Consider the following 20932-nt stretch of genomic DNA (forward strand, 5'->3'; position numbering starts at 1 on the left):
GAGATACTTCATTTTGCATAACAAATGAGCCTTTCCCTAGATCTTCATTTGTCAAGTTTGTTCAGAATAACAAAAATATTAAAATTCTATAGGGAAAGGGGCCCCTAGAATTACAGGATCTTCTCATTCCAATCTTATCTGAAACAAATGAAGCCACTCTAAAAAACATCCCTAATAAGTGGTCATTCACCTCCAAAACAAAGCCAAAAACAAAAACAAAAAACCTCCTTGTTAAATTCACAAAATGTACTAAACTCATTTATGTTTGGCTAATCCAATTTGAAGGACAGGTGCAGAAGAATGGTCTGGTATAGTCCAGGAACTGGTATGACCAACACATCACCATGCACTGACTAAAAAACAAACAAAAGAAATGCTTCTATTCTCTTATCACTTCCTGGAAGTTAATAATACAAAGGTCAGATATTCTAATACAGTGGCAAAGGAATAATAACATTTTTTAAATCCTTGACTCCCTGGGAACTTCACAGTCCACAAATCTTTTTTTTCTTTCATTTCCTATACTGAAAGTTCCTTGAATTCCTTTCTTTTTCTTGCATAGGTAAGTCACATATATAAAGTGTATTCATATTGCATTTTTTGCAAACCATAGTTTGCCAAAGAGAATAGATTCAGATCCTCAAGTTTGGTGGCCAATGAAATATAGTATGTCACCCAAATTGGACAGTAAGATGGTACAGTAGATAGAGTGTGCGATCTAGTCTGGACAACTCTTCTTCATGAGTTCACTAGCTATGTGACCTTGGATAAGTCACCTCTCCCTGTTTGCCTCCATTTCCTCATCTGTAAAATGAGCTGAAGAAGGAAATAGCAAACCATTCCAGTATCTTTGCCAAGGAAACCCCCAATGGGGTTATGAAGAGTCAGAAATGACTAAAAAATGACTGAAGAGCAATAAGGCAAGGTTCAATGGCAATTCTCCGTTGGTTCCACCCCCAGCAATATGTAGTTTTGTTTTTCAGTCATGTCCATAACCACGTCAGAGCAGTTAGGGTATAGTGCCACAATTGTAGTACATGAAAATAATAAAATATTACTATATCATGTAAACAAAAACATGAAAAAGTGAGAGGAACTTGGTAAAACTGCTATGAACTGACTGAAGTCACTGGAACAACCATATTTAACAACTACAAGATCATTGTGGAGAAAAAAGGTCATAGGTAACTTTGGAGAGAGGGATTATGACATACACAAGGACAGCAATAGGGTGAACAAAAACACAAAGAAACTGAACAAGGTGTGATTAAAACACCCAACAACCCAAAAGGGGATATGAGAAAATGGAGCTCTCTCTTCCCTTAACACACCGCAAGGTGTGGCATACTGCACCTCCCCAAATAATATCAAAGTAGTGTTGGTGAACAGCTATTTTTTCCTTCTTTTTTCTCTTTCCTTTGTAATAAGGAATGGCTCACTGTGGGGAGAGGGGAAAGAGACAGACTGACAGAGAGAGAGAGCGCCAGAGATATACAGAGAGAGAAAGACTCAGAAAGACAGAGATAGATGAGGCAGAGGCAGAGACACAGAAAGAGAGAATAAGGGAGGGAGGGAGAGAGTCCAAGACCAACACTCAATCCCAAAGTACTAGAAAAGTAGGATGGAGTCAGCTCAGGAAAGTATTTATGTGGTGTACAGAGTTTATATTTGATCCTAAAAGTACTTGGGACCTGGCAGAATCTATTGAGAAGAGGAATGTGTTTGGACCAGAGATTTAAGAAAATCCCTCTAACTACTCTGGGGAGGACAATGCTGAGGACTTGGGGCAAAGAGGCACGCAGGAGATAAAAGAAGCAGTCCAGATGAGGTGAGGAGAGTGTGCACTGGGGTAGAAGGCTGGGAAGAGAGAAGGGTTTGAAGAGGGATATTCAAGTAGAAATGACAAGATTTAGCAGCTGACTGGATACCAGGGGTAAAGTGAATGAGGAATCAAGGATAACCAAGGGTACAAGCCTGGGGCAGTGGAAGGATGGGGAGGGTGACAGAAATAGGAGAATTTGAAAAATGGGTACTTTGGGAGCAAAGGAAAATAATTAGTTGTCTTTTGAACATGTGGAATTTGAGATGTCCACAGATGTTTGGTACAAACAATCAGAGGGGAGGGGAGGGAAGAGAGCTGTGTATAGGGATCTGGGATTCATTAGCATCATTATACCCACAGCAGTGGATGAGATCACCAAAAAGTGTATACAGAGAAAAGAGGACCCAGGCCAGTCTTAGCTCACAGTGAGGGTCAGAATATGGATGATTAAGCAGCAAAGGAGACTAAGAAGGAGCAGTCAGAGTAGGAGAGCAGGAGAGGGAAGTGACAGGGGGATAAACACTGTCAATACTGCAGCAAGATCCAGGAACAAGGACTGTGAGAAGGCCGCCATATTTAACAGCTTTGCAGAGAAAAAAGGTCATGGGTAACTTTGGAGACAGGGATTCTGGGTGAATGCCAAGATCAGATGGCAAACTGTAAGGATATGAGCAGTGAGTAGGAGGAAGGGTAGTGGCAGAAATAAGTGTAGACAGCTCTTTTCTAGGGGTTTGGATATGAGAGAGCAGACAGATGACAGGATAACAGCTTGAAGGTCTAGGGAAGAGTTGTTAAGGATGGAGACGTGGCTGTTTTTGTAGGCAACAGGGAAGGAGTCACTACATGGAGAGCCTAAAGATTGGGAGGGAGGTGATGAATGTGGAGGCAATGTACTGGAGAAGGTGGCATTTAGGATACATGTTCAAGGGGCATCAGTTCATATGAACAAACCTTAGGGAGTTAAGTGAGTTCACTGTCACTAAAGGTCTTCAAGCAGAGGCCAGACAACTACTTGAAGGGAATGTTCTATGAATCTATAAAATAGACAACTGACCAGCTTTTTAATCTCTCTGAAGCACTACCAACCCTTCGATTCAGAGATGCGCTTAAGTACCAAAACTATAATAAAGACCGGAAGTAAAGTAATTAACACCTTAGAGTTCTCCCTCTCCCCCAGTTCCAGTTAAGTGGTACAGTGGATAGAATGCCAGGCTGAACTCAAATCAGTCTCAGGCACTTCCTAGCTGTGTGACCCTCAGCAAGTCACTTCTACTCCATTTCCTCAACTCCAAATTGGAAATAATAAAAGGACCTACCTCTTAGGGTTGTTGTGAGGTTCAAATAAAATGATAATTGTAAAATACTTAGCACAGTTTCTGGTATATAGTATTATAATTAATAATTTACCTTGAATTATATCAAAAATTTAAAAATGACAATGTCACAACTTACTTAAAAATAAGAGCAATGCAATGTTCTTTATTGATCCACAGTGTCAGGTAAATCTGACCATCCTTATAGGAAAAAAAAAGTTTTCTAACTCTCTTAAGAATATAAATAACATTATCACTGAGAGCTTTCTTCTTGGGAAATAGGGCACATTCCAATCAATTAACAGGCAAGTTATATATCATGACTAAAAAAAATAGCATTACCAGAGTTTTAATCCTCAATTAATGCCTCAGTTACAGGGCCTATTGGGCACATTGTGAAATATGCCAAGTTAAGGTTTCCATTGATTTAGTCTGGTCAAGTGAAACTCTCAAAACTAGAAGAAAAAAATAATGGAGAAAAGAAAGGTACAGAGAAGGGTGGCTGTTCTGGATGGATGGGGCAATGATTAATAAACCATGGAGGGCAAGGCAATGGGAGTTAAATGACTTTACCAAGGTCATATGCCTAGGAAATATCTGAGACCACTGTGACAAGGAAATCACTTTTAAAAGACTGATATATATTAATTTAAGGTCGCCAAGGAATTCAGCTATGTAATTCCTTAATGAAAACTCAAGTCAGCCGTCAACCTTTTATGGAGTTTTAATTACAAACAGGAGGAAGAAAGGAATTAGAGATAGAGAGATAGAGGGAGAGAGAAAGGGGAGAGAAGGGAATAGGGCTTAAATACACCTTCTGTTTAGGCTGGGCCAAAAGGCCCAAGCCCTTAGATAGCTGGGGCAATGAAAGGAGATCAGTCCCTATTACTCACGTGACCAAAAATGGAGAAACAGTCTCCGGGGCCCCCACCTTCAGCTTCCTTCAGAGCAAGCTTCTCAGAGCATCCTGCAACCACTCCGACAAACTTCCTCAACCACCTCGAGTCTTCAGACCCCCCTATCCTTAAGGGAACCATCCAAGTTCCCTCCCCTCAGTCCTCACATCTACCAATCACCTGTCCATCAATTTCCCTGTGCCAATGGAGGCTCTAGCTTAACCCAGGACCGCCCAGAGGTCTCTGGCTTTGCACATGTCTGTTGAAGGTCATATTTTCAAATAATTAAATCTTTGATCCTTTGCTACAGCCCTTTCTAAATCCTGTTAACCTGAGTAGGGTAGAGATTGGAATAATTAAATTTTGATCTAGGCTGCAGCCCTTACTCAATCCTGTTAGGACTGAATAGGGTGGAGATTGATTCCAAGTATCTCCATTGTATCAATTCTAAAATCAATCATGACTCAAAGAAATTACTGTTCTATGCTTAAGCATAGGTCAAAGTCCTTTCCATTGTTCAGCAAAAGGTTTCTGTCCTAAAGTAATCTTAAGAAGGGAGGAGGGGGAAACTCTCATGCCAATGGGGTTCACATTCCAATAGCCAAGACCCACTATCAATAGGAAATTTTTCAAGTATGAAATTTCCCAATGGTGAAATTTCTAACATTTATAAGTCTAAGAAATTTTGAGGTTTACACCACATCTGAATGCAGGTCCTCCCAATTCCAAGTCTGACACTCTATGTGCTATCAAACTGTCTCCAGAATGAATTATTTTAAAGTATGGGTTACTGAGTACCACAAGAATAGATTGTGCCAAGAGAACCATATTTCCTTTTTTGAAAGGAAATCAATCAAAAGTTTTTAAAGACAAGTTAACAATTATATTATTGAGGTTTAGAGGTGCTGGAAACACAATTTAGATTTAATATTAGACTGATCATTTCTCAGGGAGTAATGAGAGAAATGTTCTAGATAGCATTTACCTAGATTCCATCAAAGCATTTGACAAAGAGCTCTCATTTGATTCTTGTGGACAAGTTGGAAACATATGGTCTACATAATAGTACAGTTAGGTGAATTAATGGTTGGTTTAATAGCTAGACCCAAAAAGTAGTTTTTGATAAACACCTCAATTGTCATTGTCAAGGGAAGCTAACAGTTCTATGGTTCTGTATTGTTTTAACATTTTTGTCATCATTTTGATGAAGTCATGCATTTTTTAATTTACAGCTTGCAAAAAGGTAGGAAGAATAATAGTGAACATGTTGAAGTCAAAATCCAAAAATATCTGGATTAGCTCTAATAAGAGGAAATTTAACAGTGATTTATTAAATAAGAAAGTCTTACTCTAGAGTTCATGAAACCAAATTCACAAATATAAGATGAGGGAAATATGGTTAGAGAATAGTTCATCTGAAAGCCACCTGGAGATTTTTTAGTAGACCACAATCTCAACATTTGTCAACATGATATGGTGCCCCAAAATAAGATGTGACCTAGGCCCCAGAGCCAGGCAGGCATAGTGGTCAGGGCTATCAAAGTGACAGTCAAGTTGTACTCTGTCCTATTCAGACTCCACCCAGAATACTATGTACACTTGGATGCCACATTAAGGCATTGGAATTTCACTCCCTCCCCAAAAAAGAAAGATGGGTTCCATTTGGCCCCAAAAGCCAAAACTAGAAGTAATGGGTGAGTGTTATAGAGGCAAATCTTGTTTGATGTTAAGAAAAACTTTCCAACAATTACTAGAGCTGGTGGGGCAGGCTGCCCTGGAGGTGTGGGATAGTGAGTTCATTCCTTCCATTGGAAGCATTCAACCAGAGGCTAGAAAACCACTTCTTAAGGATCCTGGAGAGAGGATTCTTGTTCTGTCATCCTTTCCAATTCTTAGATTCTGTGTCCAACTCCAAACACCCAACAAATTCACTGCATGGACCCTAACAATAAGCAAATACCTAGAATTTAGGCTATTACAGCTTTTGAAGTTCTGTGACTTACCTCTACAGGCATACAATGAACTTTTCATTTTTCATTTAATAGCAACTCCTCATGAATTTCTGTTTGCATTAAATATATATATAACAAGTGCTGGGGAGCCATCAGGCCACAATGTCTTGACAAAGTCACTTGTGGTAGGTAGCTAAGGAGACCACAGAGTGGCCCTTGGCAAGCTGTGACTGCCCACTCCATCTTCTTTGCATAACCTCTCATTAACATCCCTTACTTATGGAATTGACATGATTACTATTTCCCCTAGCCTCAGAAGGAATAATGCAAGAGCAAAATACCTGTACTCTATTTCTCCAAAACATCACCCAGAGATCAGACCCTCAAACCCAATCCCAAAAGACCACCATGGGTTAACTTTTACTTAGGTACATAACTCCCAGTAAAAACCACAGCTACAAGCCAAGCCTAGAACTTTCCAACTTACAGAAACTTATTCTCATGAAGCCAGCATACAAATCAATCATAAAGGCCCATACAAAATGTGCAGGTACACCAAGCTTCATCATGCCTCAGTGACTTGATTCTTTCCCTTTTCTGAAAACTGTGTTTAATTATTTCAGTGAATAGCTTTCTTTCTTTCAATTCACTGTGTCCCATGGCAGCCCTTTTCTTCTCCTATTCTTCTCCTGTTCTGAATTGCTCCTCTTACATTGGGAGCCCTGGATTACTCCCTGAGAAATGATCAGTCTAATATTAAATCTAAATTGTGTTCCCAGTACCTCTAAACCTCAATAATATAATTGTTAACTTGTCTTTAAAAACTTTTGATTGATTATTTCCTTTTATTAAAAGTAATAAGTAAATGTCCTTAATTGTTTGTAAGCTCAAAACTCCTCACAGGGAAATGAAAAAATTAAGCCACCTGTGACAAAATATCTATCTTGTGTAAAACCTTTATGCTATCAAAAATCTGTAATCACAATACAAGAATATAGAATGTTAATCAAGTGATTTGTTAAAAGTTGATGTACTGCTTTTCCAATTATCTCTATTTAGATGTGTGTTAGGTAATGTATCTGTGTGCCTCCCAAAAATGGGTATAAAAATAAACATCAAGCCTGGGCATGGCGGAGCAGCTATTAGATGCAAAGCATGCCCATGGCCGTAAATATACAGCTGTCTTCCATTGGTTATTTTCTTAACTGATCGTTCGCCACCAATCGGGAACCCCCAACTTGAGACTTGTATCAAGTGAGGCTGAACCTTGCCTGTGGCATTTCTGGCGCCAAAACAGGACCTTTCCTAGCTAGGTAAGTCCCCTTCCCCAAAGCCCCATAAGTTTCAAACGGATCAGGTTCTGCCCCCGAAAGAGGTTCCGGGCCCCCCTGTGGATGGAGCAGGGTTTGGGGGTGAGTAATCCAGGGCTCCCAATGTAAGAGGAGCAATTCAGAACAGGAGAAGAAAAGGGCCACCATGGGGCACAGTGAATTGAAAGAAAGAAAGCTATTCACTGAAATAATTAAACACAGTTTTCAGAAAAGGGAAAGAATCAAGTCACTGAGGCATGATGAAGCTTGGTGTACCTGCACATTTTGTATGGGCCTTTATGATTGATTTATATGCTGGCTTCATGAGAATAAGTTTCTGTAAGTTGGAAAGTTCTAGGCTTGGCTTGTAGCTGTGGTTTTTACTGGGAGTTATGTACCTAAGTAAAAGTTAACCCATGGTGGTCTTTTGGGATTGGGTTTGAGGGTCTGATCTCTGGGTGATGTTTTGGAGAAATAGAGTACAGGTATTTTGCTCTTGCATTATTCCTTCTGAGGCTAGGGGAAATAGTAATCATGTCAATTCCATAAGTAAGGGATGTTAATGAGAGGTTATGCAAAGAAGATGGAGTGGGCAGTCACAGCTTGCCAAGGGCCACTCTGTGGTCTCCTTAGCTACCACAAGTGACTTTGTCAAGACATCCACAAACAAGGAAACAATTAGTATTACATGTACAACTAATTAGCTTTCAGAAATGCCATACTTGGCCAAATGACATACTTGGTTGTCTTAGGTTATAATAAAGTCATTTCTATCTTTCTGAGTATTCTGCTTTAAATAATATTAAGAAATTCATTTTATGTTTTTCCTTTAAATTACAAGTCTCTCCATTCAAAGAAGATATCTAAAACTTGATTATTTTCTTCTAGGAGCCCAAATGGTATAACAAAGACCTTACTCAGTGTTTAACTTAACTGGTCTCCATAAACTTCCATAAACTCCATTAACCTCTCTTCTCCAATTGACCTTCTATATAGCTAGCTACCTACTAGCTGCTTAACTGATATAAGAACAAGGGTTCTTGCCACTTCGCTCCTGAGGCTTTGGTGGCTTCCTTTTCAATCAAATACAAACTCCTTTAGTTGGTATTTATTTAAAGCACCTTCCCACCCCAGCTCCAGTCCTTAGACTTCCTCTGCTTTGGCCAAATTGGCCTATTGATTATTCCCCAACTGTACACGACCCTTCATTTCACCAAGCAGACCCATCCTGCTGGCTGTCTGCAGGCCTTAAGAGTTCTCCCACTTCTCTACCTCTTCAAATCCCTAATTTCCTTCAAAGCTAGTCCAGTGTTGCCTCCTCAAAGAGGCCTTCCTTGATTTATCCAGCTGGCAGCTGGCATTCCCTCTTCCTTGAAAAAAACTTTTTTATATATTTCATGCTGACTTATCTATGTACATACATGTTGCTCCCCCACCCATCCCCATCCCCCAGGACCCAACTTCTTTGAGGGAAGAGACTGTTTCACATTTGCCTTTGTATCTCCAGTGCCTACCTAGAACAATGCCTAAAAAATAGTAACCCCATAAGTGTTCAATTTAATTAACTAATATTCTTTGAAAATCTTCTGCTCAGAATATTAAAGTCCAATTTCTAGCCTCATCAATTTCCTTCAGCAGCTAGAAATTTCCATTTTAAGCAGAAAAGATAGTCCAAGATCAAGGTTCAATATATTGAATTCCTTAGGTTTTTCTGTTACTCTCTACCTGTGAAACTTGCCTTTCATAGAGGGAGAACCACCACCTGGTCAGTCTTTTCAATACAAACTTAAAAAAAAAAACCCTTAACCTCCCCCACCCCCATCTTAGAATCAATACTATGTATTTGTTCAAAGGCAAAAGAACAATAAGGGCTAGGCAATGGGGGGGACTCACCCAGAATCACCCAGCTAGGGATTATCTGAGGCCAGATTTGAATACAGGACCTCAAGTCTCCAGGCCTGGCTCTCTATCCACTGAGTCACCCAACAGTGCCTCACTCATTACAGATCTTCTAAAGCCATCTTCAGGGTCTTCCTCTTTGGCTTGCCAATACTCAACTTGACACTCTATCATGTATCCTTTTCCATATCAGGACTGCTAAGACACAACACATGGTCCCTCCACTCTAATGACCTCAGACTTTGTAAAGCACTGTAGCTTTCTAAACAGCCTCTCTTTTCCTGGGCCCTATCACCAGAGCAGCTATTAATACCATTCACCAGCCTCACTCTGATGTAAAGATTAAAATTTTGGGAAGCTGATAGAGGCAGAAATTAGTTTCTCTCTGTAAGGAGTATTATATTTTTAGAGGTTTATTGAAGATTAAGGATTAAAGAAAGTACAGGATAAGAAAGCACCTAGGCCCAGGGGCCTAGACAACCTCACCTACATTATGAAAAGAGCCATGTCTGCTTGCAAGTGGAAACAGGAAAGGCCCGCAAAAGCCTTTCCAATCAGGTTAAATACCCCTTCTCGATCTCAGCCCAGGTGAGAATACAGTGATATTACAAAGCATTCTGGGGAAGTGGAGCAAGGAATTCTGGGGATTGAAGTCCTGGATTCAAGTCCATTTTTACACTGAGTCATAGATTTCCTCCTCTGGCCCTGACTGCCCTTGGGGTGGGCCTCAGTCTCTCCTCCTGGTCTCTCTCCCAGGTAGACTCTACCAAGCCCAAGATCACAGCCCTGGCATTGGCAGGGTCTTCAGAGGCCATCTTGACTGCCTCCCTCACTTCAAGAGAAGACACAAGCAGACCTGTTCGGTGACTGGCTGAGGCTCCAGAGCCAGTCCCCAGGAGAGGGACCCTCTGAATGCCAGACTTCCAAACTCACATCCAGGTTCCACCTCTTCCGACAGGCATTCAGATGCCTGCTAGATCCATTAAGGTAAATAAGAAGATAGATTAAGTGAAATTAAATGAAAATAGTCTTTGTGATTTCACATGCATGTGCTTGCATGCTCCATAATGTTACAAGGGAATCACTTTAAAAGACTGATATATATATTAATTTAAGGTCGCCAAGGAATTCAGCTATGTAATTCCTAAATGAAAACTCAAGTTTGCAGTCAATCTTTTATGGAGTTTAATTACAATAGGAGGAAGAAAGGAATTAGAGATAGAGAGAGAGAAAAAGGGAGAGAAAGGAATAGGGCTTAAATACCCCTTCTGTTTAGGCTGGGCCAAAAGGCCCAAGCCCTTAGATAGCTGGGGCAAAGAAAGGAGATCAGTCCCTATTACTCACATGACCAAAATGGAGAAACAGTCTCAGAGGCCCCCACCTTCAGCTTCCTTCAGAGCAAGCTTCTCAGAGTACACTGCCACCACTCCGATCAACTCCTCAACCCCCCGAGTCTTCAGACCCCCCTGATCTTTAAGGAAACCCTCCAAGTTGCCTCCCCTCAGTTCTCACATCTCCCAATCACTGTCCATCAATTTCCCTGTGCCAATGGAGGCTCTAGCTTAACCCAGGACCGCCCAGAGGCTTTGCACATGTCTGTTGAAGGTCATATTTTCAAATGATTAAATCTTTGCTCCTTTGCTACAGCCCTTTCTAAATCCTGTTAACCTGAGTAGGGTAGAGATTGGAATAATTAAATTTTGATCTAGGCTGCAGCCCTTACTCAATCCTGTTAGGACTGAATAGGGTGGAGATTGATTCCAAGTATCTCCATTGTATCAATTCTAAAATCAATCATGACTCAAAGAAATTACTGTTCTATGCTTAAGCATAGGTCAAAGTCCTTTCCATTGTTCAGCAAAAGGTTTCTGTCCCAAAGTAATCTGAAGAAGGGAAGAGAAGGAACCTCCCATGCCAATGGGGTTCCCATTCCAATAGACTATCAGTAAGAAATTTTCCAAGTATGAAATATCCCAATGGTGAAATTTCCAACTTTTATAAGTCTAAGGAATTTTGAGGTTTACAATAATTACTTCATCTGTCACTATGACCAAATAATTCATTAACAGATGGTCAAACTTCTGGCTGAAAAGCCTCTCCCAAATTGACACTTCTAGAATTGACATTCTTTCCCCTGACCTCTACCCAGCATCTCCAGCTGCCTGCTAGATGTGTTCACCTGCATGTTCCACAGGTATCTCAAACATAGGCTGAAAATCTCTGCAGAGAATCTTTCCTCTACATTCCCTCATTCCTCCAAGCATCCCTCTCTCCATCCAAGATCATCACTGTTCTTCCTGTGACTGGGGCTGCCTCCCAAGAGTCAACTGGGATTCCAAGAGCCCACCCCCTGTCCTCTCCCCATACTGTTGCCAAATCTCATCAGTTCCACCTCCTCAACATTTCATGATATCTCTCTCCTCCTCACATCCTCTCTAGCCTTGCAAAGGCCAAGACTAACTGGCAGATCTCCTGATGGCCACAGGTCTCTTCCCTCTCCAACTAAAACTCCCCACAGCCGACAAACTGATCTTTCTTAAGGGCCTATCGGATCATGCCACTCCTCTGCTCAAGAAGCTTCAATAACTCCCCACTGCTCTTAAGAAAGAACACAAACTCTTCTGCTGAGCATTTAAAACCCTTCCCAACCAGACCTGGAGTCAGGAGGACCTGGATCCAAACTTGGCCTAGACAAGTCACTTAATCCCCATTGCCTAGCCCTTACCATTATTCTACCCTGGAACCAGCACACAGTAGTGATTCTAAGACAAAAGGTAGGAGTTTTGTTTGTTTGTTTGTTTTTTAATCTAGAAATAGAGATCTGGAAATCATCTTCCCAGAGGTGATTACTGAACTCATGGGAACTACTAAAATTGCCAAACAATATTGTATATAGGAAGAATAAAGAGACAGTACCTTTGCCATTTTCCATGGATAATGAGCAAGACTTGGATTCAGCAAAGGAGACTTAGAAGCCATCACACAAGTAGGAGGAGAATGAAGAGAAAAATAGGGTCACAAAACAAATGAGCAAAAAGATTATTTAGAAAGAGAGGGCAATCGCCAATATCAAACATGCAACTTTGGAAGAGAGGAGTTTAACTTGAATTGTAAGTTTGGAAGCTAGATTTTAGACCATTTAGAAGCAAATAATAGTCTAGGAAGTGGAGGCACCCAGTATAGATAGCTCTCTCAAGTTGTTTAAACAAGAAGAAGAAAGATATAGGACAATAGCTAGCAGTGTGGACAGAATCAAGTAAGAGTTCTGTCCCTTGGTTTTTGTTGTTTATTTTAGAAGGGGCAGACATGGGTGTATTTTAGCAGCAGGAAAATTGCCAATAGATAAGGAGATAATGGAGATAAGTTGGGATGAGAGTGGAAGCAATATCCTTAAGAAGGCAGAAAATAGTGACATCAATAAATAGGCACTGTTAGATGGATTTACTTTAATAAAGAGATGAACTACCTTTTCATGTGATACAGAACTGAAGACTGGAATGGTTAAAGATGTCTAGTCATATGAGAAGAGCAGGAAGCAAAAAAATGCAAACTCAAATGAAATGCCCTCAATTCTTATTTTGTTGAATAAGACACAATATCTTCAGCTGGGAGGGAGAATGAATGAATGAATGAAGCATTTTTAAATTGCTTGCTATTTGTTAAAACATTTGCTAAATACTGGGGTTGCAAATGGAAAAATAAGACACTTCTTGCTCTTAAAGAGATTACAATCTACTGAAGAAGATACCACATATGGTAGCTTTTAGTAGCGAACTAAATGGAAAAAGCCCATAATACTTGGGATGTAGTGGGGAGGAAAAAAACATGCTTGTGCTTTTTTTCCCTTTATACATTTAATTTTCATTTCATCAATTTCATATAAACAAAAAAGTTCTTTTTCAAAATTTTGGGTTCCATATTCTCTCCTTCCCTGATTCCCCTGCTCCTCCTTGAGAAGGCAAACAATTTGATATAGATTATACATATGCAGTCATGCAAAACATTTCCATCTTAGCCATGTTACAAAATGCAGACCAAAAAGGGGGTGGGGGGGAATAGTAAAAGGGAAAAAAGAGTATGCTTCAAACTGCATTCAGACTCCATCAATTCTTTCTCTAAAGGTGGATAGCATTTTTCCTCATAAGTCCTTAAGAATTTTCTTGGATCATTATATAGCTGAGAATAGCTAAGTCATTCACAGTTGATCATGTATGATATTGCTGTTACTAGGTATAATGTTCTCCTGGTTTTGCTCATTTCACTTTGCATAATTTCATCTAAGTCTTTCCAGGTTTTTCTGAAAGCATCTTGCTCATCATTCTTATAGCACAACCATATTCCATCATAATCATATACCACAATTTATTCAGCCATTCCCCAATTTCCAATTCTTTACCATCATAAAAAGAACTGCTAGGAATATTTTTGTACATATAAATTCTTTTCCTTTTTAAAAAAATCTCTTTGGAGTACAGACTTTGTAATGGTATTGCTGGACTAAAGAATATATACACAGTTTTTGAGCCCTTTGGGCATAGTTCCAAATTGCTCACCAATATAGCTGGATCAGTTTGCAACTTCACCAACAGTAAATGAATGCCTCAGTTTTTTCACACTCTCCAACATTTGTCCTTTTCCTTTTCTGAAATATTAGCCAATCTGATTTATGTCCGGTTGTAGTTCAGAATTGTTTTAATTTGCATTTCTCTAATCAAGAAATTTAGAGCATTTTCTTTCATCTGACTATAGATAGCTTTAATTTCTTCTTCTAAAAACTGCCTGTTAATATCCTTTGACCATTCTTCAATTGAAGAATGGCTCATATTCTTATAAATTTGACTTAGTTCTTTATATATTTGAGAAATGAAGCCTTTTTCAAAGAAACTTGCTATAATTTTTTTTCTACCAGTTTCCTGCTTTCCTGCTTATTTTAGTTGCATCAGTTTTTTAATTTCATGTAATCAAAACTGTCCATTTTACATCCTGTAATGTTCTCTATCACTTGTTGGGTCATAAATTCTTCCACTATCTATAAATCTAAGAAGTAAACTATTCCCTGATCTCCTAATTTACTTATATCACTCTTTATGTCTAAATCATTTGTACATTTTGACCTTATCTTGGTATACAGTGAGATGCTGATCTAGTTTCTGCTAAACTGTTTTCTAGTTTTCCTCGCAATTTTTGTCAACTAGTGATTATTTTGTCTTCAGATCTTAGATCTTTGGGTTTCTCAAACATTAGATTACTGTGGTCACTTACTAACATATATAATAATTCTTCCTTTCCCCCCATCCACCACTGGCATGTAGCTTCTTTGACTTCTTTGTCTTCTTCTGAGTTTGTGTCTCAATGTTCCCTGTCTCCATAGTAACATTCTATGGTCAGATTCTTTTTGTTGGTGTTTGTTCATTTTTCTAGCTTCTGTCTTGAATTTTAACTATATTTTTAAAGTTGAATTCAGTCTCTGGAGTGTAGGGTATTGACCTGAGCTTCAGGCAGATGTGTCATGCAACGCATGCAATGATATGCCTGTGTCATGGAATGACAGACTCACATCATTCAGTGTCATTCAATGACACATTTCCATCACACCTGCATCATGGAACATCATACAACACAGCTCCATCTCTCAATGACACACCTTTGTCACACAACTTCCTGTCATGACATACAATGACATGTAGCTGCATGTCCATGTCATGTAATGACATGCTACCATGTGCCACACACTGCACACCTGCATCAAAATGACATTCTGAACCACACAATGACCCATCCACACCATGCGATGTCATACAACAAGCAGCCTGCATCCCACGATGATGCACTCACCACACCTGCAATGGTACACCTCCACCACACAATGCCATGCAATGCCACATCTGTCACACAATGACAGCCTTCATCACGTAGTACCAATGCCATGCAATGATACATCAACATCACATGAGGATGTTGTGTATCCCCATCCTGCAAGGGCATACCTCCATCATTCAACTGCAACCCTCTGCCACACAATGCCATGCGATGCCACAGGTCACACAATGACAGCCTCCATCCCACAGTAGTGATGCCAGGCAATGGCACACCTTCACCACACAAGATGCCTTCCTCATGGGATGCCATACAGCACACCTGTCACATGTCACACAACACAACGTGTCACACAATGACACATTGCCTATAGCACAGACCTTCACATACTGACACCGGGTCGCACAATGTCACAACTACATGCCTGCATCAGGCAACACTCACAGCAACCATGTCCAGACATGGCATGCACCCATCACTCCTGAGGCACTGAATGCCTTGCAATGCTATGCCTCCCTCTCACAACGCATGCCTGCCAGATACCTTCATGCAGTGCATGGCATGGAATGACGCCTCTGCCACACAGTCATATACAGAAACAAAAGCAACAAATGGCACCAGTGGCACACCACACAAGTACATGTCTCATCACACAATCACACACCTGTCATGCTCAAGACTAAAGCACAAGATTCCATGCATCCACCCTCCCTGTGCCACAGAACATCACACCATGTGCCTTCTCAGATATCACCCAATGGAGCCTGCACCACATATTGCCACCCAATGGCCTCATGTGGCAAAGCATGCAGCAGGCCTCCTTCACAGAAAGCCACATAATAACATGCCTCCACCGTGCATTGGTACATCTGCATGCAATGATAACCCCATCACACCACTCATCTGAGAAATGGAATGGCAGGCAACATGCCAGGCTGCCGGGGACAGAAGAGGGTCTGCCTGTCATGCAGCAAGCCGCAGCTCCATCACACACTCACACACGGCACCTCTGCCTCATGCAATGGGCCTGCTCCATCACATCCCATAAGTGCATGCCTGTATCACATGACATGCAAGTGTCACATGATGACAGTCCCACACCAGGCAGCAACCCCACACACCAACTGGGGAAGTCTGGCTCTCTCGACCTCGGCAGCTCTGCACTAATACATCTAATCTGGATCAGGCTCAGTCTGAAGGAGTCTCACCTCTACCTAAGGGGAATTGGGCCTCTTTTTTCACACTCTGTGCGATGTACATCAAGAATGGACCAGATCGCTATTCCTCATACAATATAAGAACGGCCAAAAGACACAAAATACACACACTTACTGACAAAACGACATGATGTAAGATTCAGTAATGAGTCAAAGAGAATAAGTGGGAAACCATCTCTTCTTTAACAGATCCAGCACCTCGGTCTCCTACCACTCTCATGGACCCCCATGGGTTTACTGTCATGTCATTTTGGTCCTCTTTAAGTACAAAAGCCCATAACCACCACAATACCTACCTCCAATTTGCCCCCCGGAGGCATGGGGACTCTGTTTCCAAGCTCAGCATATCCTATTATTTTCAAGACTGACATATTTCAAATATTTGTACAGTTTATTACAACCTCCTCATTTTCAAGATGAGGAAATTAAGTCCAAAGAAGAGGCATTATTTCCCCAAAGTCAGTGGCAGCCTTTCAACCTGAACCCAAAACTTGGGTCTCCTAATTCCCAGACTATTCTTTCCATTAAGCAAGGGTTTCCCAAGCAGTGTTCTAGATAATGTTAAAGGAGGTTATTCATACCTGGAATTTATTCATAATTCCAGTGCTAGCATTTTCCCCTCCCAGAGATTAGATATGGATTAAATACTCATTATGTGCAGCCATTTTTCATATGGCCTGATTTCATCTACTTTGCTGTAAAAGCTCCTCCACATTCTCCCAGACCAGTATTTCTGTCTTCTGTCAATATTTTTCAAGCCCCACAACATTCTCTGGTCACAGTATGACATCCCCTGCGCCTAGGCTTATATCTAGGTGACTTCTCATCCCTTACAGTCTCTTTTCTTCCCTCAGAAGCCTCTTTACTCCTGCTCCAAGGACAGCATCCTAGACGTCCCCCCAAATCACTGCCTTTCATTAGGAATACAGTAAACAGGCCCCCAGTCTCAGGACATACCCACACAGAAGGTTCTCTCAGGTTGATTGCTACCAAGGCTTCTCTGTGCCCTGCCACTGTGCCAAGGGAATAAAAGGGCCCCCTCCTTTTGGAAAGGTCACATCCCTGGGATGCCAGGACTTTCCCCGCACCCCGGCAGCTTGCCTGGCTGGGTCACTTCAGCACAGCATGTGCACACTCAGTTCAGGTACAACCACTATTTTTGCTACAGTTCAAGGGAATCCTGGAGTACAAACTAGAAGGATTAGGTAAACTGGCCATCCACAGCCTCAAGTTACTCAATTACCTTGGCATCAACTGCAAAGAGCAGCTTCCTGTTTCACAGCCTTTGCCATCAGCAGGCTCCTCCTCTGGCTACCAGATGAGGAGCTCTCCCCGCCCCTCCTCCATCTCCAGACCAAGGCTGAGCTCCCTCCCTCCCCCCCCCCCTTTGCCTGCCAGAGTGCTTGAGGGTGGGGCCTTCTCAGCCCCAAGCCCAACAAGCTCAACCTTCTACCCCTAAGCCACACAAACCCAGCGAGCCCCAGAACCTTGCGGGGTGGGGGAGCGTCTCCCGGCATCTCTAGCATCAATCTCTAAGTTTTCCTCTTTCCCAATACCCAGCCTAAGGGTTCCCGGCTCTGGTCACGACTCTGGCCAGCAGCATCACTGACTGGCCTGGATGACGAAAGTGTTTATTGACCTCCAAACAGTCCATCAGACAATTCCTGTAACTACCTCTTTCCTTGACACATGGATGATTTGCTCCATTCCCCTCGACAAGGGGCCCTATTGATCCACCTGACTCTGGAGGGGGCACTTACTGCTTCAAGGGGAAATGTAAGGGGATTCTGGTAAGGCTGTGTGTATGTGCATGTGTGTGAAAGAAAGAGAGACAGACAGAGAGACAGAAAGAGGGAAACAGACACAGAAAGAGACGCAGAGAATCAGACAGAGAGAAATAGACAGAGATAGAAAGAAAATCAGAGACAGATAGAAAAAGAGGCACAGAGAAAGACAGAGACAAAGAATCAGAAACAGATAGAAAGGGGGCAGCTGGGTAGCTCAGTGGATTGAGAGCCAGACCCAGAGATGGGGGTCCTGGGTTCAAATCTGACCTCAGCCACTTCCCAGCTGGGTGACCCTGGGCAAGCTACTTAACCTTCATTGCCTAGCCCTTACCACTCTTCTGCCTTAGAACCAATACGCAGTATTGACTCCAAGATGGAAGGTAAGGGTTTAAAAAAGAAGAAACAGATAGAAGAGACTGAGAGACAGAAAGACAGAGACACACACACAGAAACAGAGACAGAGACCGAGTCAGAAAAAAAAAGAGATTGAGACAGAGAGACAAAAAAAGAGATATACACACAGACAGAGACAGTCAGAGAAACAGAAAAAGACTCAGTGACAGAGAGACAGAGACAGAGACAGAAAGAGAAAAGAGTCAGAGATAAAGAGAAAAGAGACAGAGATAGAGATAGAAAAAGACAGACAGACAGAGACAAAAAGAGATAGACACAGAGACAGTTAAAAAAAAGAAAAAGAGACTCTGAGGCAGAGAGAGAGAAACACATTCATAGACGGAAACAGAGAGAGAGAGAGAAATCCCTGGTTTTCACACTTAAAGCAGCAAGAGCTAGAAACAGTCATTAAGTGCCTAACAAAACTTGATTTTATTCATATAATTCCACTGAAAAATATTCTACTGTGCCTGCTCTATTCTACAAAACCAAGGTGAATGTTTGCTCCATCTCTGAGTTATTCCTCAATCAATCAATCAATACACATTTATTAAGGACCTCATATATACCAGGCACAGGGGCTTTGAAAGGAAGCAAGTCCATACCCTCCCAGAATTTACATTTTAAGTTATATCATGCCTCCCATCAAGTGATTTTCCTAGTCTTTGTTCCACTCTGACCTTAGATTCAGGAAGAACCCCTTCAAGGTGGTGGATTCAAGTTCTGATGCTTTGAATGCACACTGTGTTTAGGGCCCTGGACAAATGCTTCACTTTCTCAGGCCAGTTCTCTGAGCTGCAACCCAGGTACTGATCTACTCTACATAGGAAAGGGTGATTCCTCACTGGGAATTCCCAGCATCAATGAAAATTGGGGGAGGGGGAAATGAGCCCAGACCATACAGAGAGAACCATCTCAAGTCATCTCATCCGGGGCAGTTGTAGCATTTACCCAGGTCACATCTCTAGGTGGTTGTCAGCAGTGGCAGTGATAGCAAATTTGGTAGCAGTAGTGGTACTATTACACTTGGGCACACTGACATATTATCTGTTTTAAATATTGATATCACCTTCCTCCAAAATCAATGGGAACTTCAGCACTAAATTCCATATCTAGGAAAGGAGCCATGAAAAAGCCTATGAAAGAATATCAAAAGGCAGAGAACACAAAAAGAATTCGTGTCCTGAAGGCCACAATTCAGAAAAGTATTTGGAAGAAAGTTTTAGCTAAAGAAGAACACCAATACAGTTTCTAGGCTTTAAAAAAAAAAAGGTAAAAATGTCATGGGAGAGAAGTTTCCCTATTTGAATGTTTTAAATGGTTTCCACATTTTAAAGGGTGGAAAAAAGTAGGAATTATAGAAAGTGTTACATCATCTTCTGGAAGCTAAACCTTGAGACTTCCCATTAATCTTTATTACTATTTACACCAATTTGCTTTCACTGAGTCCAAAGTGGAAGATTAAGTAATAGTGGAAAAGGTTTTCTCTTCCCACTCAACTGTTCCCTTGGCATTGCCAGCTTTCCCTAAGCTTGTTTACACCTCCTTATCGAGATCTGATAGTACCCTAGGACACCACCCTCCTGAGGGGTCCAAGGCCTGGGGCCAGGCCAGCAATGATCCCAGAGCTATTTGGAATGAAAGAAAATGTAAAGCAAATGGCTATACACGATTGATTCTAATTCCATTCTATCATAGACAGTAGAAAGGCCTACAAGTCAACATGGAGAAGAAGATCATTCCTGGATGAACAGCCTCTTCAATTCAAGGAGATTGAAAAAATGGCAGGTGGAGGCTCTGACTTTCTCCCTGTCAAGGGCCCCTGATCAATGGATCCATGATTGTATGAGGTTGTGTATCCTCCATGGACCGCAGGTAACTCATCCACACAACTTACATGGGCTGTGCTGTACCTGCCCATGTCTTCCTACCCTGAGTTTCCACGGATGGCTGTGCTGCCGAGGGGCCCAGCTGCCTCTGGTCCTTCCATCTCTGCCTGGCAGCCTGACTCTCTCTCTCCAGCCTGGGTTGACCGGATGATATCCTCACACATCCTGAATTAAAGGCTTCATGGCTAAAATGCTGGCTTTCAACTCCACTTTGGAAGGACCATAGTTTTGATTCTTTGGAAATTGCAAAATACATTTTCTTTTATTCAATTCTTGTTGTTCAGTTCTTTAATCCTGTCTGACTCTTCATGATCCCATGGATCATTACTGTCCTTGGGGTTTTCTTAGCAAAGATACTGGAGTGGTTTGCCATTTCTCTCCCCAGTGGATTAAGGTTAAGAGACTTGCCCAAGGTCAAACAACTACTAAGTGTTGGAGGCTGGATTTGAACACAGGTCTTCCTGACCCCAGATCCAGAGCTCTATCCATTTAGCCACCTAGCTGCCTCCTGTTCACTTCTAGATCCAGATAACTATTAAGCTAAGAATCAAGGGCTTAGTGTGTCTACTGTATGAAGGAAATTCCTCTCATATGGAGGAGGGAGACAACATCTGATGTCCAAAATAGATACCAAGTG

General features: G+C 41.5%; 1 protein-coding gene and 1 long non-coding RNA gene across 4 annotated transcripts in view; one reads left to right on the plus strand and one right to left on the minus strand.

Moving 5' to 3' along the window:
- SLC41A2 (solute carrier family 41 member 2) overlaps nucleotides 1-20932 on the minus strand; it is a 139138-nt gene that overhangs the window by 101183 nt on the left and 17023 nt on the right. The window contains exon 1 of one of the 3 annotated variants that reach the window (XM_056798790.1): nucleotides 14455-15498. The exons of the other annotated variants lie outside the window; for them this stretch is intronic. The gene's annotated coding sequence lies outside the window, so the exon portion shown is untranslated. Of the gene's footprint in view, nucleotides 1-14454; nucleotides 15499-20932 lie in introns of those variants that run through there. 3 annotated transcript variants of the gene reach the window in all.
- LOC103102368 (uncharacterized) lies at nucleotides 1254-20559 on the plus strand. The gene is made up of 3 exons (XR_472552.2): nucleotides 1254-1828; nucleotides 9949-10179; nucleotides 20105-20559. It is a non-coding gene; the product is annotated as an uncharacterized LOC103102368 (long non-coding RNA).

The sequence above is a fragment of the Monodelphis domestica genome, chromosome 5, assembly GCF_027887165.1.
Source record: "Monodelphis domestica isolate mMonDom1 chromosome 5, mMonDom1.pri, whole genome shotgun sequence".
Classification (NCBI taxonomy): domain Eukaryota; kingdom Metazoa; phylum Chordata; class Mammalia; order Didelphimorphia; family Didelphidae; genus Monodelphis; species Monodelphis domestica.